Consider the following 25,500-nt stretch of genomic DNA (forward strand, 5'->3'; position numbering starts at 1 on the left):
GTTTGACAAATCTTATTGAGTTTTTTGAGGAGGTTACGAGGAAAGTTGATGAGGGTAAAGCAGTGGATGGTGTGTATATGGACTTCAGTAAGGCCGTTGAGACGGTTTTGTGCGAAAGGTTAGTTAGGAAGGTTCAATCATTAGGTACTAATATTGAAGTAGTAAAATGGATTCAACAGTGGCTGGATGGGAGATGCCAGAGAGTAGTGGTGGATAACTGTTTGTCAAGTTGGCGGCCGATGACTAGTGGTGTGCCTCAGGGATTTGTACTGGGTCCAATGTTGTTTGTCATATACATTAATGATTTGGATAATAGGGTGGTAAATTGGATTAGTAAGTATGCAGATGATACTAAGGTAGGTGGCGTTGTGGATAATGAAGTAGGTTTTCAAAGTTTGCAGAGAGATTTAGGCCAGTTGGCAGAGTGGGCTGAAAGATGGCAGATGGAGTTTAATGCTGATAAGTGTGAGGTGCTACATTTTGGTAGGAATAATCCAAATAGGACATACATGGTAAATGGTAGGGCATTGAAAAATGCAGGAGAACAGAGTGATCTAGGATTAATGGTGCATAGTTCCCTGAAGGTGGAATCTTATATGGATAGGGTGGTGAAGAAAGCTTTTGATATGTTGGCCTTTATAAATCAGAGCATTGAGTACAGGAGTTGGGATGCAATGTTAAAATTGTACAAGGCATTGGTAAGGCCGAATTTGGAGTATTGTGTACAGTTCTGGTCACCGAATTATAGGAAAGATGTCAACAAAATAGAGAGAGTACAGAGAAGATTTACTAGAATGTTACCTGGGTTTCAGCACCTAAGCTACAGGGGAAGGTTGAACAAGTTAGGTCTTTATTCTTTGGAGGTAGAAGGTTGAGGGGGGACTTGATAGAGGTATTTAAAATTATGAGGGGGATAGATAGAGTTGACGTGGATAGGCTTTTTCCATTGAGAGTAGGGGAGATTCAAACAAGAGGACATGAGTTAAGGGTCAGGGGGGCAAAAATTTAAGGGTAATACGAGGGGAAATTTCTTTACTCAGAGAGTGGTAGCTGTGTGGAACGAGCTTCCAGTAGAAGTGGTAGAGGCAGGTTCGGTATTGTCATTTTAAGTAAAATTGGATAGGTATATGGACAGGAAAGGAATGGAGGGTTATGGGCTGAGTGCGGGTCAGTGGTACTAGGTGAGAGTAAGCGTTTGGCACAAACTAGAAGGGCCAAGATGGCCTGTTTACGTGTTGCAATTGTTACATGGTTATATGGTTACATATACCACACAGTGTTAGGTCTCCCACTGTCAATGAACTAGGACAAGGACAGACACGTTGGTGTGGGAGAAGTGGAGTTGAAATGGTTTGCAATTGGGAACTGTTTGTGGATGAAACACAGGTGCCGTACCAAACTGCTGACTAATCTATGCTTGCTCTTGCCAATGCAGAGGGAATGACCTCGAACTTATCACGTGAAGTAGAAGAGGTTGGATGAAGTGCATATGAATCCACTGGCTTGAATTTGCATGAACTGGCCATGGCTCTAAACCTTCTGAGGATATCAGCAATAGACTCAGGCCTTGAAATCAGGCTGTAAGGAGAATTCTTTGAGAGTCTTACAACAATCTTATTCTCGGACTCATTTCTCTTCCAGATGTCAACAGAATCTAATTATTTCTTCACAGTCCACAAAAGGATGTCGCTGACCTCCTTATCATTCAGGAAATTGTTACTTCTCAGTTTACATTCTTTGCTTACATTTTCTAAACGCCTCCACAATGTCATTGGCCTCGCAGTTCATCATCGGTTCGATCTGTGCGGTCGCTACAGCCAGTTTTCACACGCTCAGTCACCTCAGGTTTGTATGAATTTCTTTCAAAGAGTCAAATGAAACATATACATCATGAAAGTGTATGGAATTTTGCTCATTTCTCCACTACCAGCAATATATATGATCGTTTTCCCAGAGCTCTGCATCTTTAAGTAATGCTTTAAGTTTCAAATCTCTGGCCTACATCTTGTTTACTTTCAGGCGCAAGGCCTTGAGTTGCCGAGAGACAAAATGTCTCATGTTTTACACGGGATATTAGTGCACCAGGGGGTGATGGGAACAGAAAATATTTGCCTCTTGAACATCGTAAATCCTTAACTGTTTCTCAAAAAATTCATCTTGGTGAAAAAGAAATCATTTGTACCATGTGCGGAACTCAGCTGTACGTTCCCCGCCCCCACAGATGCTGCTCAGCCTACCGAGCCCCACTAGCAGTTTGTTCTCACCTTCAGATTCCAGCAAATGCAATTTCTTGTGATGCCAAAATTCAAGCTTGAATAAAGTACTATTTCTCTCTCTAAAAGACAGCATGACTTACAAATAATAGCCAGCGATTTCCATGGTTACTTTAAAATACGCTAGTTATGCAAAAGCAGATAACTTTGACCACACAGGGCATAATGCATTATTCGTTATTTAAAGCACTATGCTCATTCGTACCACTGATCCCAGACTTCTGAGGTCGAGAGCGTGGAACTGCCCTAGTGCAATGGTTTTTCCCCTTTAGAAATTGTCATCATCGGACATGACGGACAACCACCACCACTATAAATACTATCTTTCCCAGAGTGCTGCAGATGCTCAGTTACCAAGAATCTGCAAAGCTAAAACTGAATGCCGTGGGAATCAGGTGGGAAAATGGATAAGCCACAGCAGACTAGGTTCTATTTCTTGTTTTCTACCTTTTGGAAATAATGCAATGTTTATAAAACTCTAGTAAGGCCACATCTGCATTTAGTTCAGGCTGTTCCATTGTCAAGGGTGCCAAAGTTGTTTATGAGGGTGATACTTGGATTAGAGGGCATGTGCTACAAGGAGAGGCTGGACAAATTGGGGTGATTTTCTTTGATGTGGGGAAGACTTAAAAAAGAAGTGATAGAGGTTTATAAGGTTATGAGAGGCACAGATAGACAGCCAGTACCTTTTTTTCAGTGTTGAAATTTCTAATACAGGTTGGCATGCATTTAAAATGAGAAGGTGTAAGTTCAACGGAGATGTGTGGGACAGGTTTGTTACGCAGAGGTGTGGTCAGAGGCTGAGGTATACCCCTGGAGTGGCGGTGGAGGCAAATACAACAGAGAGATTAAAGAGGGTCTTAGATCGGCTCACGAAGGTGCAGGAAACACAGCGTATGTCAAGAAGGTGAGTTCAGTTGGGCACTTGATTGCTCATTTAATTATCTTGGGATATCATTGCAGGCAGAAGGGTCTGTTCCTGTGACAAATCTTCTATTCACTGAGATGCATTCTTGGGAGAGGACTTGAGTCTTTTCCAATGAAAGAGATAACAGAAATTTTAAGTGGTGATCTGGTCACTGGACACAATTATTTCATACATTCTTTCTGCTAGAATGTTATCTTCTATTTATCTTATCTCTTCCCTTTTGTCTGAGCTGTACATATATATTTTTTTCTGTCCTCTTCCCACATTCCCTCAGCCCTAATTCATCTCCCCCATGATACAAACATTATCTCCTGCAAGTCATGCTGAGCTGATGTATTCCCACGCGTGTTTCATGAGTCTCTAAAAATGTTTCCCTCTCTCTTCTGCATCCAAGTGCAGAATAGTAGGATTATCTCACTGGACTGTTTATAATGCTATCTGCAGAAGCAGATGTTTATATAAATTTGCACTTCAAAATAAATAGTTTTGACAGCAATTAATAGCTGTTTTGGACTCTTCACATTTGAAACCAGAGTTTATATTTTTGCCCCAAAGATCATGAGTCGGTGGTAGCACTCTTGCCCTTTCCTCAAAAGATTCTGTGCTCAAGTCCCACTCCAGAAAGCGGCCAGAACTGAGGAAGGTGTTTCTTTGTTGGAGGTGGATCACGGCCAGAAAATGGATCTCAATTTTTTTTTTCCAAAGTTTGAAGTTCAAAGTCAATTTATTATCAAAGTACATAAACGTCACCATATACAAACCTGAGATTAACTTTCTTGCATGTATACTCAATAAATCCATAACAGTATAATAGCGATAATAGGATCAATGAAAGACCACACCAACTTGGGTGTTCGACCAGTGTGCGAGAGACAAAAAATGTGCCAATACAAAACTAAATAAATAATAATAATAAATAAATAGGCAATAAATATCAAGAACATGAGATGAAAAGTCCGTGAAAGTGAGTCCACAGGTTTGGGAACATTTCAATGATGGGGCAAATGAAGTTGAATTAAGTTATCTCTTTGCTTCAGGAGCCTGATGATTAAAAGGGTAATAACTGTTCCTGAACCTGGTGGTGTAAGTCCTGAGGCTCCTGTACCTTCTTCCTGATGACAGCAGTGAGCAGAGTATGCTCTGGATGGTTGGGGTCCCTGATGATGGATGTTGCTTTATCTCAAAACTGGGCATTTATTTAAGGTGAGAGGAAAGCATTTTAATGGTGAGCTTACACAAAGAGTGACTGAGATCTGGAATTCATTGTCAGGGGAACCGGTGAAACAGATACAGCTGCCACATTTAAGAGACATTTAAGGATGCACGTGAACAGGTAAAGTTCAAGTTCAAGTTTAATTGTCATTTAACCATGCAGTTGAGACATTGTTCCTTTGGGTCCAGAGTGCGAAAAACATTACACAGTCCCAGTTGTAACAGCACATAGTCGCAAAATAATATTAGCCCAACTTTTGAGTGGCATTGAATGTGCTTGGGATACAAGGGATGCATAGACGATACAAGCCTCATGTGGGCAAATGGGATTAGTGTAGTTGGGTAAAAATGTCATCTGGCATTGCTGGGCTGAAGGGCCTGCCTCTGACTCCATGGCGCTAAGGCATGAAGAGCTAACACAGCCTCAGGTCCTCTGGCAAATGGCAGAAAACAGGCTGCCGAGAAGCATGTGCCAGCATTAATGTGGTTTACACCCAAAGAGAAGCATCGGTTATTGATCTGTGCAGAACCAGTCAGACCTTTTTTCTTATTTTACTGCACAGCAAATGGACAAGCTGATCAGTCCTTGAAGGAGCACTTGATGTGGAAGTGAGAGAGACCAGAGAGTGCATGGAGATATCACTATGAGTTAGATAGTGACTATCTAAGGGAGGATAAGGGCTGGTAACTGAGTTGGATTCCAGGAGAGATTAGATGAACAGTGAATTAGATTGCGGACTGCTTTAATGATGATCTGCAGCACAGTAGCACAGTGATTAGCTCTGTTCCCTCGCAGTTCCCAAATCTCTGGTTTTGTGTGTGGAGCTTGCACGTTTTCCCTGCGACTGCATGATTTTCCCTTGAACGCCCGGTTTTTACCCACATCCTAGACAGCCAGGTGTATTAATTGATCACTATAAACTGCTTGTAATTCCTGATGTAGAAGTAAAGGATCCCAGCACAGGATTCTAAGAAGCAAGAAAGCTCTTCCTGTGTCTTACTAGCCTGTCCTCAATCAACAGTGGAGTGGCGCAGTTGCCTGGAGGTTAGTACAACACTTTACAGTGCCAGTGACCTGGGTTCAATTCCTTCTGCTGTCTGTAAGGAGTTTGTACGTTCTCCCCATGACTCTGTGAGCTTCCGCCAGGTGCTCCGGCTTCCTCCCACAGTCGAAAGATGTGCCAGTGGTAGGTTAATTGGTCATTGTAAATTGCCCCGTGATTAGGCTGCATGGTTCAAAGGACTGGAAGCTCCTTTTCCATCCTGCATCGCAATAAATAAATAAACAGCACTGTCTTCCCCCCTCCTGCTCACTTCTTCATACCATTCATCTCCACTTTACATCATCAGTTCTTGATGCAGGGTCTCTATTCAAAATATCAACCATCCATTTACCTCCAGAGATGCCACAGACCTGTTGCGTTAAGAGCTATTGTTTCACAGAGTCATGGAGTAATACAGAAACAGGCTCTTTGGCCCAAATCAACTACGATGACCAAGATGCTCATCTAATCTGGTCCCATAAGCCCATGTTTGGTCTCTGTCCCTCTAAACATTGTCCATCCAGTTTTTCCACCAGTTTGTTTTTTCCTTCTCCAGATTCCACTTTCTTCAGTCACTTGAGTCTCCCCAATTAGGATCAACCTGTCTGTGGGCAAATAGGCCCACACCTTTGCAACTATACTGACAATACTTTACCTCCTGTAAGACACTCTGGGAGATTGTCAGAGACACTATATAAATAAAAGTGATTTTTATCCATTATCTGGAGAAACCAATATAAGTGTTCTATTTCTTATTTCCTATTAAACATATTGTGCAATGTGCAGAATTGTGCTGTAAACACAGCTATTAAATGAAACATAAAAAATCCTTAAACTCAACAAATTCTTTCAAGCTTTTCTTTAATAATTTTTTTCTCATATTGTCTTATTCAATATGCTCTCTACAATGGCAACATCCTATCAATACTGTATTGTTTGTCTCTCTCTTATTCCAGATTGCACTTATGTCCTTAAGCAATTGCTTGTGATAGAATTTATACTAGAGTTGCCGGGAGATGGGAACCAGAGTGCCGGAACAGTTAGTGAAGAGGTTGTGGAGACAGAAGTTGGTGAGACCTCAGACAAAGTCAGGAATCAAAAGGTTGAGCATGATGCATCTAGTCTGCTGAAATGTGTACATTTCAATGCAAGAGGTATCGTAGGAAAGGCAGACGGGCTCAGGGCTTGCATCAACACCTGCAATTGTGACATTGTAGCCAGTAGAGAGACTTGGTTGCAGGAGGGGCAGGACCGGCAGCTCAATATTCTAGGGTTCAATTGTTTTAGATGTGACAGAGCAGGAGGGATTGCGTTACTAGTGAGGGAAAACGTCACGGCAGTTCTCCATCAGGATAGACTGGAGAACTCAACTAGTAAGGCGTTATGAGTGGAACTGAGAAATAAGAAAGGTATGATGATGTTAATGGGGCTGCATTACAGACCACCCAACAGTCCTGGGGATTTAGAGGAACAGATTTGTAAAGAGATTGTAGAATTTTGCAAGAAACATAAGGTTATTATAGTAGGTGATTTTAACTTTCCACATATTACTGGGAAATACAAACTGTAAAAGGACTAGATAATAGACAATAGACAATAGGTAAAGGAGTTGGCCATTTAGTCCTTCAAGCCAGCACTGCCATTCAATGTGATCATGGCTGATCATCCACAATCAGTACCCTGTTCCTGCCTTCTCCCCATATCCTTTGACTCCACTATCTTTAAGAGCTCTATCTAACTCTTTCTTGGAAGCATCCAGAGAATTGGCCTCCACTGCCTTCTGAGGCAGAGCATTCCATAGATCCACAACTCTCTGGGTGAAAAAGTTTTTCCTCAACTCTGTTCTAAATGGCCTACCCCTTATTCTTAAACTGTGGCCTCTGGTTCTGGACTCCCCCAACATCAGGAACATGTTTCCTGCCTCTAGTGTTTCCAATCCCTTAGTAATCTTATATGTTTCAATCAGATCCCCTCTCATCCTTCTGAATTCCAATGTATACAAGCCCAGTCACTCCAGTCTTTCAACATATGACCTAGATGGGATAGAGTTTGTTAAATGTGTTCAGAAAAGTTTCCTTCATCAGTATGTAGAAGTCCTAATGAGAGAGTGTGTGATACTTGATCTGCAATTGGGGAATGAGACAGGACTGGTGTCAGAAGTTTGTGTAGGGGAACACTTCGCACCCAGTGACCACAATACCATTAGTTTCAAAGTAAATATGCAAAGGGATAGATCTGGTCTGTGGGTTTGGATTCAAAATTGGAGAAAGGTCAATTTTGATGGTATCAGAAATTATCTGGCAACTATGGATTGGGACAGATTGTTTTCTGCCCAAGGTGCAGTTGGAGAGTTGGAAGCCTTCAAAAACAAAATTTTGAGAATACAAAGCCTGTAGGTGTCTGTCAGAATAAAAGGTAAAGAAAACAAGTGCAGGGAACCTTGATTTTCAGGAGATATTGAGGCTCTGGTTAAGTGATAAAAGGAGGTGCACAGCAGGTATAGACAAGTAGGAATAAATGAGGTGCTTATGGAGGATAGGAAATGCAAGAGAACACTTAAGAAATCAGGAGTGCTAAAAGAAGTCATGAAGTTGCTCTGGCAGACAAGTTAAACGAGAAGTGAGAGGTACTGAAGTGAGGTAAAGCAGCATCAACTTCATGGACCCTGTAGAGATTACAGAGGAGGAGGAGGTGTTTGTTACACTGAGGCAAGTCAGGGTGGATAAATTCCCAGGACCTGACAAAGTGTTCTCTTAGACCCTGCAGGAGTCAAGTGCAGAAATTGCTGGGGCCCTAGCAGAGATATTTAAAATATCCTTGGCAACAGGAGTGGAAGCAGAGGATTAGAGGATAGCACATGTTGTTCCATTGTTTAAAAAAGGCTCTGAACAGAAACCAGGAAATTATAGGCCAGTGAGCCTGACGTCAGTAGTGGGAAAGTTATTGGAAGGTATTCTAAAGGACAGGATATATAAGTGTTTCTACAGACATGGACTGATTAAGGACAGTTAGCATGCTTTTGTGTGTGGTAGGTAATGTCTAAACAATCTTAAAGAGTTTTTCAGTTAAGTTACCAGGAAAGTGGATGAAGGCAAGGATGTGGATGTTGTCTGCAAGGCTTTTGACAAGATCCCTCATGGGAGGCTAGTCAAGGAAGTTCAGTCTCTCAGCATTCAGAATGAGGTAGTAAATTGGATTCGACATTGGCTTTGTGGGAGAAGCCAGAGAGTGTTAGCCGATGGTTGAGTCTCTGACCAGAAGCTAATGGAGAGCTGCAGGGATTGGTGATGGGTCTTTTGCTGTTTTTTTTCATCAAGATCAGTGATATGAATGATCATGTGGCCAACTGGATCAGCAAACCTGTAGATTACACCAAGACTGGGGTGTAGTGGAAGGCTATCGTGGCTTTCAGTGGGATGTGTATCAGCTGGAAAAATGGGCAGAAAAATGGCAGATGGTATTTAATGAAGATAGATTAGGAGTTACACCAGGAATGGTAGGGCACTGTGGAGTGTAGTAGAACAAAGGGATCGGGAATACAGGTACATAATTCATTGAAAGTGGTGTCACAGGTAGATAGTGTCATTAAGGAAGTTTCTGTTACATGGGTCATCATAAATCAATGTATTGAGTGCAGAAGATGGGATGTTATGTCAAAGTTGTATAAGACATTGATGAGCCCTAATTTGGAGTATCGTGTGCAATTTTGATCACCTGCTGTACCTCTAGGAAAGATGTAAACAAGGCTGAAAGAATGAAGAGAAAATTTTCTAGGAAGTTTCCTGGTCTGGAGGTCCTGAGTTATAAGGAATGATTGAATAGGTTAAGAATGTATTCTTTAGAACATGGAAGATTGAGCGGAGAGTTGATAAAAGTATGCAAAATTATGAGGGGTATAGATTATGTAAATGCAAGCAGGCTTTTTCTTCTAAGGGTGGGAGGGACTACAACTAGAGGTCATGGGTTACAGGTGAAAAGAAGAAAGTTTAAGGGAACATAAAGGGAAACTTCGTCACTCAGAGGGTCGTGAGAATGTGGAATTAGCTGCCAGCACAAGTGGTCCATGCGAATTCAGTTTCAACTTTTAAGGGAAGTTTGGATAGTGGTGTTATGGAGGTGCAGGTAGTTGGGTGTAGGCAGTTTAAATGGTTTTGGTATGGACTAGATGGGCTGAAGGGCCTGCTTTTGTGCTGTACTTCTCTGTATGACTCAAGATTTACAAAGTGGAAGCTAATACTCCTGTACAGAACTATAGTCCTTAGCCCACACCCTCGTTCTATCACCTTTGCCTGGCAGCAGCAGTGTTGCCAGAAGTGAAAGACACCGTGGAATAATGAACAGCTGGAGCAGCAGAGGCAAATGTATCTATGTAATGTGAATTGTTGTCAGTTCATTTCTGTACTCACCAAGCCATCCCTGCATGGTTGGGCCATGGAAGCCATTGTGCCAGATGTTTGCATACCTCCGTGCTTGACTATCACTCTGCTTCAATCAGTTGCAACTCATCTAGACCTACAGTATCTTCACTGCTTAGATGATTCTGCTGAAATAGCAAATACGTCCACAGATAGTAAATTACCTCTTGAGGATCTCTGGTGTATATTTTAGATCCATGCATCATGTTGTTGATTTGTTATGACTTCTCAAAGAATCTCAAAGTAGCATATGGTGAGATATAAGTACTTTGATAACAAATTCATTTTGACTTTGACTTAATTTTAAATCCACCACCACCCTCCAAATGGGCAAAATCTCTGGGCAGAGCCAAGGAAGAGACTTTTGGAGATGAATGTAAAATAGTGTTGTGTGGGTTGGAGGTGAATGGTGCAACTTTCAGAGACATGAATGAAGGCCTGCTCGTGATTGACAAATATCTAGAAGTTGAGTTTGCTAAGCCATCACTGCATTCAGCATTGACACCCACCCTGACACCATGGTGGGGTGGCCATCACCATGAGAATTACAGTAGTACAAAGAGAGGTCTGACAGTATCTCAGGATAAATACCTGAGAATGAAGCACAAATGTTGTTCCCTCACACTTTCCTCAATGTTAGTTTCCTGCAGTAAATAGAGTTCCTTTACTAAATGGATAGGTTAAAATGCCAATAATCGGGTAAGTTTGGAACGCTGATGTAGCCAGACTGACAGATTTTATGGATAATTGGATGCAATTTTTATGAATTCTTTTAATTCCTTTTTTTGATGTTGCACAGCATCATAAATTTTTCTAGCGAACTTGGTAAACTGACAAGATTTGTAGGAAAGCCAACAGTCCTCTAATTTTACAGAGATATGATTCAAAACTATCATTTGAACCAACCCCAGTTAAACAAAAGCTCAGAGAGTAAAAAGAAAAAGTCCCATCATTTTTAAACTCACTGCAGTTATTGTTCCCTGTTGGGTTTTGCCCTGGAATTTAATCTTCAGATACACAAAGTGTGCTGCAGGAACTCAGCAGATCAAACAGCAACCAGAGAAGGAAATAGACAGTTGATGTTTTGGCTTAAGACCCTCCATCAGTCCAGATGAAGGGTCTTGACCCAAAATGGCTACTGTCTATTTTGCTCCATGGATGCTGCCTGACCTGTTGAGTTCCTCCATCTCTCGAATCCAGCATCTACAAACTTTTGTGTCTCTGTTTAATCTTCATTCTGTGGATGCTCCAAAGTAATTCAAGAAAGCTTGAACTCTCGTTCCTCACTCATTTCCCTATTGTTTTTTTTTTATTTCTTGGACTTCATTGAAAGGAATTGAATTTTTATTTCAGGCAGATTCTTTGACAAATGCTGAGATTTATGATGAGCTGCTAAGGCAGTGATTAACAGCATCCGTGATTATCCTTTATTCATGGTCATGAAAGAAAATAGATTACTAATTTATAGATGTTCTTTTTCAGTCTTATCTTGTAAATTGTTCATCCACTTAGAAAACCTTCCTTCTGACCCAGCCTTGGGCTCAAAGCTTTTGTTGTGTACATCTAAAGTCTGAAAAGCCATCAGTAACAATGTTGTAAACATTTTGAAATGGAATTGTATTCAGTCTCTTCTGTTCCCTGTGCAATCTAAATATTCAACTAACAATGTATGCTTTCTGCATCTTTTAAAATATGTCATTCCTATATGAAAGCTGATCATTCATGTACGTGTCATAATGCTGATTTCCCCATCCCACTGACTGTAAGTCAGGAAAGTGCACACATTTCAAAGTAAGTGCTTGATCTGACTTTATAAAAGCAATCACAAGATGATGTCAAGCAGTGTCGGCAAGTGTTGCAGTGGGTATCAACTGCAAAGCCACACTAGTCAGGGATGAATTACAGCCCATCCTCAGATCCCCCAATTAGCTCGTAGGGGCACCTCACAGCAATAGTTTTCTAAATGTCGATGCAACTTCAGCAATTAATTCATTTGCATCCTTACACCAAATGCAAGTCAGGGCTGTACCATATGGAGAACAAGCTGCTGCCCCTGCAGCAGGTTTCCCCCTCTCCACGCAGCTGATGAATCCAAAGGAACGGCAGAGATCAATGCAATTTGGCATCAGCAGTGCTGGGGGCATTGCCAGACAATATTGACTGCCCTAGGATTGCCCGCTTCAGACTTTTGCTTGGTGTTCACTCTCAAAGCTTTCCCCACCAGTGGATATAGCCACAAGGCAGCAGATTTTTCCTTCTTCCAGAAAAACTGTCAACCACAGCTGATGACCCCATCTGCCCGAAGCAATTGGTTTTAAGGAGCCAGTAACCCGCTTTTGTCCTGGCAGAAGGAACGGCCCCACCAGGCTTTGTAGCTAAGCCACATGTGCAGGCCAGGAGCTAGACTTGGTTGTCAGAGGCTATTTGAGATGCACACCATTGCAACCATTTAGTAGGCAGTGGAAGCTTATCCCCACTACCTCCCCTTGCTACGATAACCTTAAGGAACCATGTTAGTGGAACTCCCAGAGAAACAGCATAAACTGCTGTTTCCACTGATCTCCATCTAAAGTCACTACAGCAGATTGAGTGAACTGGAAATCCAAAGGGACTATCATTGAGTAGCTCTGGAAAGCTCACCATCTGAAAATTACACACTCAAAATACTGGGGGAGCTCAGCAGGTCAGGCAGCATCTATGGAGAGAACCTTTATGCCTAGAGCCTTGCTGCTTGACTTGCTGAGTTCCTCCAGAACGTTGTGTTGCTCTGGATTTCCGGCATCTGCGGAATCTTGTGTTCAAGAACAAGAAATGTTGAGTACATTTAGCACTGCATTCATAAAAGAGAAATGAAATGTTTTCAGCATTTTATTGTGGTGAAAGGCGTTGGCCATTGAAGGTGGTTTGGGGCCTTAGTTGGCAGAAGGTTAAGTAACTGAGTGGAAAGGGAAGGGTCAACATGGTGAACAGGCACCAGGGTATAGTTAAGGTTGTATCCTTGTGGTATCACGATGTGGTGGTGAAGGAAGAGGCAGAAGATGGTGAAGGAATCGCACAGCAGAAGTCAAATAGAGAATAAAGGGAACCAACCTTGTCTCAAACACCAAATTCCATTAAACAACACACAAAATGCTGGTGGAACACAGCAGGCCAGGCAGCATCTATAAGGAGAAGCACTGTCGATGTTTCGGGCCGAGACCCTTTGTCAGGACTAACTGAAAGAAAAGATAGTAAGAGATTTGAAAGTAGGACGGGGAGGGGGAGATCTGAAATGATAGAAGAAGACCGGAGGGTGAGGGATGAAGCCAAGAGCTTGAAAGTTGATTGGCAAAAGGGATACACAGCTGGAGGAGGGAAAGGATCATGGGATGGGAGGCCTAGGAAGAAAGAAAGGGGAGGGGAGCACCAGAGGGAGATGGAGAGCAGGCAAGGGGTGATTGTGAGAGGGACAGAGAGAGAAAAAAGAGAGAAAAGGAAAAAAAGGGGGAAATAATAAATAAGGGATGGGGTAAGAAGGGGAGGAGGGGCATTAGTGGAAGTTAGAGAAATCAATGTAAATGCCATCAGGTTGGAGGCTACCTAGACGGAATATAAGGTGTTGTTCCTCCAACCTGAGTGTGGCTTCATCTTGACAGTAGAGGAAGCCATGGATAGATATATCATAATGGGAATGGGACATGGAATTAAAATGTGTGGCCACTGGGAGATCCTGCTTTCTCTGGCGGACCGAGCGTAGGTGTTCAGCGAAACGGTCTCCCAGTCTGCATTGGGTCTCACCAATATACAGAAGGCCTCACCTCACTAATATACAGAATTCCCTGGAAGCTGGCAAGGAAGGTCCTCCATTAGTATCGCAAAAGTAGACCTAACATTCGTTGTGGAAAACTATCCAGTATCACTCACAGACTATGCAAACAGAAATTAATTTTCAAGAAGAACCATCCATACATATTCCATTCTCAATGTGCCTGACTGAACCCTTGTGTAACTAAACACACCACAGTACACCCCAAATTTGGAGAGCACATAAAATTCTACAGGACAAATCAGTTAAACAGTACACAACACACAACATGACTGGATATCTTGGCCTGTATCTTTTCCTTCAGTCTCAATCAGTAACGTGACAAAACTGAGTTTGAAGCTGACTTTAAAAATGCAGATTTTGATATGTGCAGAATGAAATATTCTGTTCAAACCAATCTGGGTTTCTTTCTGGACAAATATAACAGAACTGGAATTTTACCTTTACTCAGATTGACTCATATAAACAGTTTTCTACAAAAAAAGGGAGCAGAGAGCATCCTGACACAAGACTTGACATTTCTCAAATAATAAATAAGATAATTGTTTCAATTATTCTCCTATATGTTACAATTTCCAAAAGCACATCTTTGCAGTTGGTGCTTGTTCCATTGAAAAAACTCTTTGCAATATAATAGAGTTCCTCAAACTTTTTCTCAGTATAGCTTTTTTCACAAGTGAGCTTGCAGACTTCCTCATCACAATATTACAACTTGATAGCCAAGGTATTTTCAGTGTTATTCCTCATTAATCATTAAAGCTCTTCTATGTTGCAAAGCACTGTTTTGTGTGAAGTTCCTGACATTGTACAGTGTGGAATGAGGTGGCCTCCTGCATATGTGATGCATTCTGGGTCTTGGGCAGGATGATACTTGTGCTAATGTTAACAATTTTAATATCACCTGCAGAGCATATCAGATTTATGTAGCCTACAATATTGAGAATATTCAGAGCAAAGGAGTTTGAACATAGAACATTACAGAATAGTTGAAGTGCTTTGGCCTATGATATTGTGCCAGAACTTTAACATATTCTAAGATCCAACTTACCTTCCATCCTACAAATCCCTCCATTTCATCATCCATGTACCTATATATACATATATCTGCCTCTAACACCACCTCTGACAGTGCATTCCATGCACCCATCACTCTCTGTGTAAAAAATCTACCTCTGACATCTCCACCACATTTTCCTCCAACCATTTTAAAATTATTTCCCCTCATATTAGCTATTTCCACCTTGGGAAAAAGACCACTCGATCTAGGCTTCTCATAATCTTGTACTCCTCTATTAAATCACCTCTTATCCTCTTTTGCTCCAAAAAAAAGACTCTAGCTCACTCCAAACTATTCCTCTCTTTGCTTTATACACCTTCAGGATGTCCCGATGTATGTTAAAGCTAATGAAGTATGGTGATTGCCTTGTGTGTAACAGGAGAAGGCCATTCAAATAAGTCAAACTTCCGTTTTTCCACAATACTGTCACGTCCCTTAAATCCCATTATATTTTCCATCCATCTCAATCTTGAAGGCTTTCGTTATGATAGTTCCAAATCCCAACCATCCTTGCTATGAATAACCCAAAATAGTACACTCAACATTATTCATGTAACAAATAAGGCAATAGTTTCAATTCTTCCCCTTTGTGTTACAATTTCCAAATGCACAGCTGTCTGGCTGGTGCTCAAATCCGTTGAAATAACTGATCAGAATATCATAAACCTGATTTCATTCCTGTAAAATTCAGGTCCAATTATTTCTGATGCTGTGTGGGGAAGTGCGGGGTTATGCTCTTTGGCAGGAAGGATAAAGGTGTAGACTATTTGATAAATTGGCAGAAAATTCAGAAGCCAAAATTCAGAATCCTAGTTTAGGATTCCCTACAAGTTAACTTTCAGATTGTGTTGATTGTAAGGAAGGAAAATGCAATATTGGCATTCATTTTGAGAGGGCTAGAGCTTGAGAACAAGGATATATTTCTGAGGTTTTGTAAGGTGTTGCTCAGAAAGCAGTTGGAATATTGTGAACAGTTTTGATCCCCATGTCAAAGGAAGCAAATGCTAGCTCAGGAGAGGGTCAAGAAAAGGTCCACAAAAATGATGCCAGAAATGAAATGGACACCGAGTGTCCACTTTATTAGCTACACCTGCTCATTATTGAAAATCTCTGTTCAGCAAATCAATGAACAAAAACATTCAGACATGGTTGAGAGGTCCAGTTAATCTTCTGACCAAACATCAGAGTGGGGAAGAAATGTGATCTAAATGATTTTGACTGTGGAATGATTGTTGGTACCAGACAGGGTTGTTTGAGTATCTCAGAAACTGCAGGTTCTCCTAGGATTTTCACGCATAACAGTCTCTAGAGGTTACAGACCTCTGAAAAAAAAACAAACAAGAAGCATCTTGTGAGTGGCAGTTCTGTGGGCAAAAACACGAGACAGGTCAGAGGAGAATGTCCAGACTGGTCCAAGCTGAATGGAATGCAGCAGTAAGTCAGGTAACTACATGTTACATCAGTGATGTAACTCTCTGACTGTATTCAGGGATTCATCTTTGAACCTGGATGAGTATGCTGCAGTTGTTACCGACTTCATTAAAACCTGTGTGGATGAGTTTGTGCCTACAAAGATTTACTGTACATTCCCAAACCAAAAGCCATGGATGAACCAGGAGGTACGTCCTCTGCTGAAGGCTAGATCTGTGGCATTCAAGTCTGGCAACCCAAGCCTGTATCAGAAAACCAGGTATGATTTGCAGAGGGCTATTTCAAGGACAACAAAACAATTTCAAGTGAGGTTGGAGGCAACATTGGATGCACGGCAACTCTGGCAGGGTCTGCAAGACATTACTTCCTACAAAGCGAAACCCAATAGCATGAAAGGCAGCAATGCTTCACTACCAGATGAATTCAATGCCTACTATGCAAGCTTTGAAAGGGAGGACACAACGACAGCTGTGGAGATCCCTGCTGCACTGATGACCCTGTGATCTCCGTCTCAGAGGCCAATGTTAGGCTGTCTTTAAAGAGGGTGAATTTTCACAAAGCAGAAAGTCCTGATGGATTACCTGATAAGGCTCTGAAAACTTGTGCCAACCAGCTGGCAGGAATATTCAAGGACATTTTCGACCTCTCACTGCTACAGGTGGAAGTTCCCAATTGCTTCTAAAAGGAAACAATTATACCAGTGTCTGAGAAGAATAATGTGAGCTGCCTTAATGACTATCGCCCGGTAACACTCACATCGACAGTGATGAAATTCTTTGAGCGGTTGGTCATGACTAGACTGAACTCTGCCTCAGCAAGGACCTGGACCCATTGCAATTTGTTTATCGCCACAATAGGTCAATGGCAGACGCAATATCAATGGCTCTCTGCACGGCTTTAGACCACCTGGACAACACAAACACCTACATCAGGATGCCGTTCATCAATGATAGTTCAGCATAGTCGATGAACAGCATCATTCCCACAATCCTGATTGAGAAGTTGCAGAACCTGGGCCACTGCACCTCCCTCTGCAATTGGATCCTCGACTTCCTAACCAGAAAACCACAACCTGTGCGGATTGGTGATAATATATCCTCCTCGCTGTCGATCAACACTGGTGTACCTCAGGGGTGTGTGCTTAGCCCATTGCTCTACTCTCAATATACACATGACTGTGTGGCTAGGCATAGATCAAACACTGTCTATAAATTTGCTAACAATACAGCCATTGTTGGTAGAATCTCAGGTGGTGATGAGAGGGCGTACAGGAGTGAGATATGCCAACTAGTGGAGTGATGTCACAGCATCAGCCTGGCACAACATCAGTAAGACAGAAGAGCTGATTGTGGACTTCAGGAAGAGTAAGACGAAGGAACACATACCAATCCTCATAGAGGGATCAGAAGTAGAGAGAGTGAGCAGCTTTAAGTTCCTGGGTGTCAAGCTCTCTGAGGATCTAACCTGGTCCCAACATATCGATGTAGTTATAAAGAAGGTAAGACAGCGGCTATACTTTATTAGGAGTTTGAAGAGATTTGGCATGTTAACAAATACACTCAAAAACTTTACAGTTGTACTGTGGAGACTATTCTGACAGGCTGCATCACTATCTGGTATGGAGGGGATACTGCACAGGACCTAAAGAAGCTGCAGATGGTTGTAAATCTAGTCAGTTTCACCTTGGGCACTAGCCTACAAAGTACCCAGGACATCTTCAAGGAGCGGTGTCTCAGAAAGGCAGTGTCCATTATTAAGGACCTCCAGCACCCAGGACATGCCCTTTTCTCACTGTTACCACCAGGCAGGAGGTACAGAAGCCTGAAGGCACACACTCAGTGATTCAGGAACAGCTTCTTCCCCTCTGCCATCTGATTCCTAAATGGACATTGAAGCTTTGGACACTACCTCACTTTTTTTTTAATATACAATATTTCTGTTTTTGCATGTTTGCTTTAATCTATTCAATATGCATAATTGATTTACTTGTTTTTTTTTCTCTCTCTTCTATATTATGTATTGCATTGAACTGCTGCTGCTAAGTTAACAAATTTCACATGAAATGCCGGTGATAATAAACCTGATTCTGATTCTGGTATGCAGAAGAGTATCTCTGAATACACAGCACATTGAACTTTGAAGCAGAGATGCTGCAGCAGAATGAAACATTTCTGTCTGGAACATCAGCTGATTATTCTTCTTCAAAGGTGCTGCCTGAACTGCTGAGTGTGTCCAGCATTTGCGTGTGCTGCCGCAGGTCTGATCAATGGCTCAGTGCCTTGGCAGTTGGTGATAGCAAGAGGCAACAGTGATTTGATCTGCCAGCGATTGAAGCAGGAATTCAAAGAGAACAGATATAAAGCTGGAAACATGAGGAAATCTGCAGATGCTGGAAATTCAAACAACAACACACACAAAATGCTGGTGGAACACAGCAGGCCAGGCAGCATCTATAGGGAGAAGAACTGTCGACGTCTCGGCCCGAAATGTCGACAGTGCTTCTCCCTATAGATGCTGCCTAGCCTGCTGTGTTCTACCAGCATTTTGACATATAAACCTGGTGTAACTTACAGGTTAAAGAAGGGTCCAAACTGTGAAGGGATTTCAACACAGGAATAACTGAGCACCCCTCTTAAAATAGTATCCAATCAGAAAGAACTGGTGAGGTGAGCTAGAACAATTTGTTTATCCAGACTGTATCTCTGCTCTTCATTTGAATACTTCAAATAGACAGTCCAATTTTTGACATTTTAAGTAATTCAAGTCCAATTTATAAAACAGCTGCAAAATCCATAAAACTTGGTAACAGATTCAAATATATTCCATAAGCACAAGGTGTATTTCTCTACCCCAGAGAGATCTGGAGGCTAAATCATTAGGAGTACTGATGTAGTGGTAGATACATTTTTAATTATTAGAAATTTGAATGCTCTGGGGAACTGGTACAGGAGTTGAGACCATTGTAGGTCTGCCGTAACTATGTTGAAAGATGAAGCAGGCTTGAGGAGCCAGGTGGCCAACAATGCAGACTTGTGCCTCTGCTTGCTCAGGAGGCTAAAGACATTTAACCCTCGTTAATTTTTATCGAAGCACTATAGAAAGCATTCTGCTCAGATGCGTGACAGCTTGGTATGGCAGCTGTTTCACCCGAGACCACAAGAAACTGCAGAGATTTATGGACGTAGCTTAGCACCTTACGGAAATCGGCCTCCCTTCCATGGATTCTACACTTGTCACTGCCTCGGTAAAGCAGCCAAATTAATCAAAGATCCTACCCTCCTGAGGCAATCTCACTCCTTTCTCCTCCTATCAAGCAGAAGATGCAAATCATGTACCACCAGGCTCAAGTATTGCTTCTGTCCTGGTATTATTAGACCATCTATGAATACTAGACTCAACACCACAACCTACTTGGCCGTGACCTTGCACCTTACTGTCTCCCACACAGTGCACTTTCATATGTTATTGTTTACCCTTGTATTACCTCAGTGCATTAATGTGATGAAATTATGTCTGGATGGCAAGCTACAGCTTGGTAAATGTGATAATAATAAAATAATTTACTAATTTAGTTTATTTATAATTTATTTATTCATTCAGAGCTACAGAGTGGAACAGGCCATCTGGTCCAACAAGATGCACTTGCCCAGCAACCCACCTATTTAACCCTACCCTAAAGACAGGACAATTTACAATGACCAACTAACTTACTAGCCGGTACATATTTAGACCAGAGTAGCTGAAGGAAACCCTTCACAGGGAGTACAGATAAACTCTGTACAGACTGTGCCAAAATTAAATTCCAAATTCCTACACCCCAAATTGTAATAGCGTCACGCTAACTGATACACTACTGTGTCTCGGGCATTGATCTCTACTTCCCTCCGTTGTTTCTCCCACTGGTATCTGTGCTGATCTTCATACGTGACATGTACTTCTCCAGTTTTCCCGTAAGATTTTCTCGTTCCTCATAAATTGTGCTATCTTTTTACAGTAGTACCCTAACAGCTCCTAGCAAGGACAGAGAAAAGCCTAGTGCTCATTTACTGATGGAATAGGTAGAAAATGGTCAGGCTGTGGCTAGTCATTTACACAAGTGGGCTGAATTATATCTCATGGTGGATTGTGTTCCACAACCTCCTCTCTGTCCAGGCCCAAGCTACAGTACAAACTGCACCAGAACCTGCACTTGCATCCCTTGCAACCTCCAGCATTTAATGCATTTGATCATATACTTTCATATTCCATTATGTCTTCATGAACATGAACTGTTAAAAGATTATGTTTTCTCTCAGTCCAATGTATGTTTTCAGCTTGAATACAGCAAAAGGATACAAAACTTGTTCTTTTTTTTCATAACCAGGAGCAATCAATTGAATTTTACTTTCTTGTTCACTCTGTTGGTCAATGGTGCAACTTTGGCAGACCATTCTAGCAACCACTGAAATCAGGCTAACTGGCCAATAATTTTCTGTCTTTTGCTCCCCTCCCTTCTTAAAGAGTGGAATGATATTTGTATTTTACAGTCCTCTGGACTCATTTCAAACTCAATTGATTGTTGAAAGATCACTACTAAAGCCTCCACAAACTCTTCATCTACCTCTTTCAGAACAGTGGTGTGTAGTTCATGTGGCCCAGGTGACTTATCTACTTTCAGACTTTTTAACTTCCCAAACACCTTCACTTTAGTAATGGTAACTATACTCACTTCTACCCCCTGACACTCTAGAATTTTAGGCATACTGCTAGTGTGTCTTAAAAATACTTATGTTCTCCTGCCATTTCTTTGTCCCCCATTACTATCTCTCCAGCATCATTTTCCAGTGGTCCGATATCCACTCTCACCTCTCTTTTACTCTTCATATATCTGAAAAAAATTTTGATATCCTCCTTTATATTATTGGCTAGTTTAGCTTTATGTTTCATCTTTTCTCTTCTTATTGCTTTTTTAGCCATCTCTTTTTTGAAAGTTTTAATTGATTCTATCTTCATTATCCTTGAAATCTGGGATTTCCAGATTATAATCACCCTTTACATACGCTTTCACGTGCTTGGCCATTGTATTCTTTGCACAAAGCTTTAAACCTGTCCCCTGGTTCCAGCAGCGGTCAGGCTCCAGGACCAGCATCACTCACTGGTTCTGTGGTAGTGGGCTCTGTGGTTCACGTTCTGTGTACCATTTGTTTACTTTTTAAATTGTTTTCACTATTGTTTTTTCGCACATTGGATGTTTGTCACTTTTTGTCATGTGGGATTTTTTGTGCATTCTGTTGACAGCAAGAAGATAAACCTGAAGGTTGTATATGCTATACATGGTTTGATAATAAATTTACTTTGAACTTTGAACCTTGAATAATTTGGTATGCCTAAACCAGTCCTGACTTCTACCCAAAATTCCTTGCTATGCTAAAACTCTTGACTTCAAGTACAACAAAGGCAGCTCCTTTTTACTAACCTCATAGTACCCCCAGTGAAGTGATGGTTCAGTCAAGTCATTACTAAAATTAAAACAAATCCACATCAAGTTATTTTTATACAAAACTACATTCATCTAGCTAACTTCATGAACTAAATGGGTCAGTGAAAGGGGTAACACAAGGACAGGAAGAGATGACTAGATTTTCCATCCACTCTTGTTATCTGCCTCATTGTGACCTCCTGACCTGTGTCTGTACCAACAGCTAACAGATATGGTGATATGAGAGGATACTCTGCACCTAAGCTGCCCTTCTTCACATGAGAATTTAGATGGAAATATTTTTAATCTGCCAAAATAATCTATTTGGATATAACTTATTTAAAAATCACACAGTCCAAAATTTGTGTGGGAAAAGTATGTTGGAACTTTTTACATGCATTATTGCTGCCTGGTTTTTGCTCGACAGAGGAGGGATCAATGCGAAAGAATGCATTCAAGAATAAAGCTGTCAGAATTGAAAGGAAGCAACAATTTCAGTCTGAACGACAGAACAAAATAAAGTAAGTTGGCATCTGATCCCAGGACAATCAAATGCTTCCTGGCACATGCTTATCAGAAAACCACAACACTTTTACTGACATTTGGTAATCTGTAAAAGGCTTATTATTGTCATACATACCGAGATACCATGAAAAGCTTTTTTTTTGTATGCCAGATAATTTCAAAGCATACAGTACCATACAAAAGTTTAAGACAAACATATATAGCTAGAGTGCCGAAGGGTTTTGCACTGTACTCTATTTGTCAGTGTGGAGCAGAGAGCAAGTTTGTAAATCTCGTGAGAACAAAGGATGTAGGCAATGGTGAAGGTGGAGGGCCACGGGAGGAGAATGGGACAGGTGGGAGAGAAGAAGTGCCAGGGGCAGGCAGTGCTGGGGGTGCAGATACACCCATAATAAGTTTTTGTTTTTTTTTGTGGCAGCAGTACAGTGCAATGCATAAAATTACTACACCATCCCCGAAGTCTTAGGCACCCTATAGATGCCTATAACTTTTGTATGGTATTTTAAGTACAAAGGGTAAAGCAATAACACACAGAGTTGAGTATCACAGTTACAGAGGAAGTGCAGTTCAGTTAGAGAAATAAGGTGAAATCAACATAAGAAGATAAACTGAGAGATCAAACATTCCTCTTTGTCTTAGAAGATGTCTGTTCAAGAGCTTTCACGAAGCCTGAAGGCACACATTTAAAGATTCAGGAACAGCTTCTTCCTCTCTGCCATCTGATTTCTGAATGGACGTTGAACCCATGAACACTTCTTCACTTTTCTTAATATATATTATTTCCATTTTTGCTCTATTTTTAATTTAACTATTTGATATACAACATATTCTTACTGTAATTCATTTACCTATTTTTTCTTTATTTGTCATGTATTGCATTGTACTGCTGCTGCTAACCGAACAACTTTCATGACGTATGCCAATGATGTTAGACCTGATTCTGATTCTGCTTCTGATTATAACGCAGGAGAGAAGCTGTTCTTGAGCCCAGTGGTGTGTGTTTTCACACTTTTGCATCTTCTGCCCAGAGGAAGGAGAAAATAGCCAGGGTGGGAGGGATATTTGATTTTGTTGGCTATTTTCTGAAGCAGAGGTAAGTGCAGATAGAATCAATGAGGGGAGTATGTTTTTTATGATGGTCTGAGTATGTCCACAAACCTCGGCTATTGCTTATGATCTTGAACAGAGCACTGGCCGTACCAAGCTGTGATATATTTGGATATAATGCTTTTTCAGACAATTCACAAGTTCAGTTCATCTTCCCAAAGCTAGAGAAATCTGCTTGACAGAAAACAGGCTTCAGATAATTCCATTTGCTCCATTTGACATCAGAACATGTGGGACACAGTAAAACCGCTGGAAGGGCTGGAGACATCTGTCTGTTCCCGAATTAAGATGTCCTAGTATGACTTTAACTCTGGATAAAATTACTCTCAAAATGTCATCTAAATCCAAGCAGGCCATTTACAAACCCATAAAGGTAAACTCAGTCATCAAAAAAGTGATGTGAATTCTCAATGCGTCAGGGAGCATCTATGGAGGGAAATGGAGAGTCAATGTTTCAAGTTTCGATCCTTCACCTAGACTGGAGAGTAGAGGGGCAATGACCAATATGAAATGCTGAATGGGAGGGGTGAAGCCAGAGCTGGCAAATGATATGTGGATCCGGGTAAGGAAGGTTGATAGGCAGGTGCAGAGAGCAAAGAGCAACAGAGGCAGGGAAGTGACAGACAGAGACAACAAAGGGTCGCAGCTGATGGAATTTCAAGGAGGAGGATAGAACCAAGTGGGGAGGGCAAATGGGAACTGTGTGGGATGTCATCAAATGACATGAAGTCTCCGTTAACCCTAACAGAGCTGACAATTCAATAAGTTTACATGGGTGAATACTTCACTGCAACCTTGCTTCAAGGAAGAGAGGGATTCACCCTTGATATGACCGCAACAGTTGACTAGGGACTGAAAACCTTCCAATTCAGTCTTATATTCTGTATCCTTTTCCACCTCTGTAACAGCTTAGATGTTGCCAGGGGACAGCCTTATCAACTTCATTTGTGAAAGAAGCTTAATTTCTCTCCTTTAATGTCTCTTTTTTTCTCCCCTTTCAAGGTGGATGAGGTTCTGTCAGAGTTTGTGACCTAGAGCTGCACTCAAACTATGTTTTTTATGGCAATGATTCCCACTTCTAGGGCTCATCAGTCGGCTGTTTTTGGATATCGCGAGGACACGGCCTGGAAGATGTACACACCTTCGGGATTCTGAGGCACTACAGCCCTGTGGACAAGTTGATTCCATGCTGTTGTGGCCAACTGAAGCTTCACAGGAGAAAATGAAACATCGCAAATAGCCTTTGTACCTGGATTGTTCTCTCTTTCTGTCTGTCTCACACTCTCTCTTTTTCTCAATGGTAGCCAAATCAGAATAAACGTGTGCACCAGATTTTAACATTGCAATCAGCAAGTTGCTTTGTTTTGTTCCTCTCCCCGATTGCTATGTGACACCTCTCTGCCCCATAATTAGGGAGAGAGAGATCCTGGGGCATGTTGAATTATCGGGAGAACCATTAGTTTCTGCACATCATGGTCTCTCTTTCAGGGCTTTGCCACTGCTTGCTTGGTGGTTGGTGGGTGCTGATGTATTTTTTTGTTGCAATAAGTGGGGGAATATTGATGCTTTGCTGGTGCTTGTGCATGGGAGGGGAGAGGGGTTTTGGGGTTCTAATGTTTTTACTGTCGCTCATTCTTTCAGACACTTCTGTTTTCATGAATATCTGCAAAGAGCAAGAATTTCAGGCTGTAATATTAAATGGAGCTATTTGTACCATTTGAAATCTGGTTAAACCACACTTGTACTTTTATCAGAAATCAGCAGGCCAGCCAGCATCTATGTAAAAAAATAAACAATTAGTGTTTTCGGCTGACACCCTTCATCAGAAAAATTAGGCTATTTGGCCCATCAAGTCTGCACCACCATTTGACCATGGCTAATCCATTTCCTTCTTAGCTCCATTCTTCTGCCTTGGCTCCATAACCTTTCACGTCCTGACTAATCAAGAACTGATGAACGTCTGCTTTAATCATACCCAATGACTTGGCCTCCACAGCCACCTGTGGCAATGAATTCCAGAGGTTCACCTCCATCTGACTTAAGAAATTCCTCCTCATCTCTGTACTAATTGGACATCTTTCTATTCTAAGGCTGCCCCCTCTAGTCCTAGTCTCCCCCACCATAGGAAACAGCCTCTCCACATCCACTCGATCTCAGCCTTTTAACATTAATGAGCTTCAATGAGATTCCCCCGCCCATTCTTCTGAATTCCAATGAGTAAAGGCCCAGAGCCATCAGTTGCTCTT

The 25,500-nt window shown here is 41.5% G+C and overlaps 2 long non-coding RNA genes across 3 annotated transcripts in view; one reads left to right on the forward strand and one right to left on the reverse strand.

Moving 5' to 3' along the window:
• LOC132390886 (uncharacterized) overlaps positions 1-25,500 on the reverse strand; it is a 210,691-nt gene that overhangs the window by 70,731 nt on the left and 114,460 nt on the right. The window contains exon 2 of the long non-coding RNA XR_009511043.1: positions 9,863-9,999. This is a non-coding gene — a long non-coding RNA (uncharacterized LOC132390886). The remainder of the gene's footprint in view (positions 1-9,862; positions 10,000-25,500) is intronic.
• On the forward strand, positions 1,771-24,594 carry LOC132390885 (uncharacterized). Of its 2 annotated transcripts, none has more exons than XR_009511041.1 (3): positions 1,771-1,845; positions 22,050-22,143; positions 24,337-24,594. It is a non-coding gene; the product is annotated as an uncharacterized LOC132390885 (long non-coding RNA). The 2 variants fall into 2 exon arrangements; XR_009511042.1 differs by lacking the exons at positions 1,771-1,845; positions 24,337-24,594 and adding exons at positions 3,073-3,180; positions 23,115-23,241.

Source organism: Hypanus sabinus, chromosome 3 (assembly GCF_030144855.1).
Source record: "Hypanus sabinus isolate sHypSab1 chromosome 3, sHypSab1.hap1, whole genome shotgun sequence".
In the NCBI taxonomy this organism is placed as follows: Eukaryota; Metazoa; Chordata; class Chondrichthyes; order Myliobatiformes; family Dasyatidae; genus Hypanus; species Hypanus sabinus.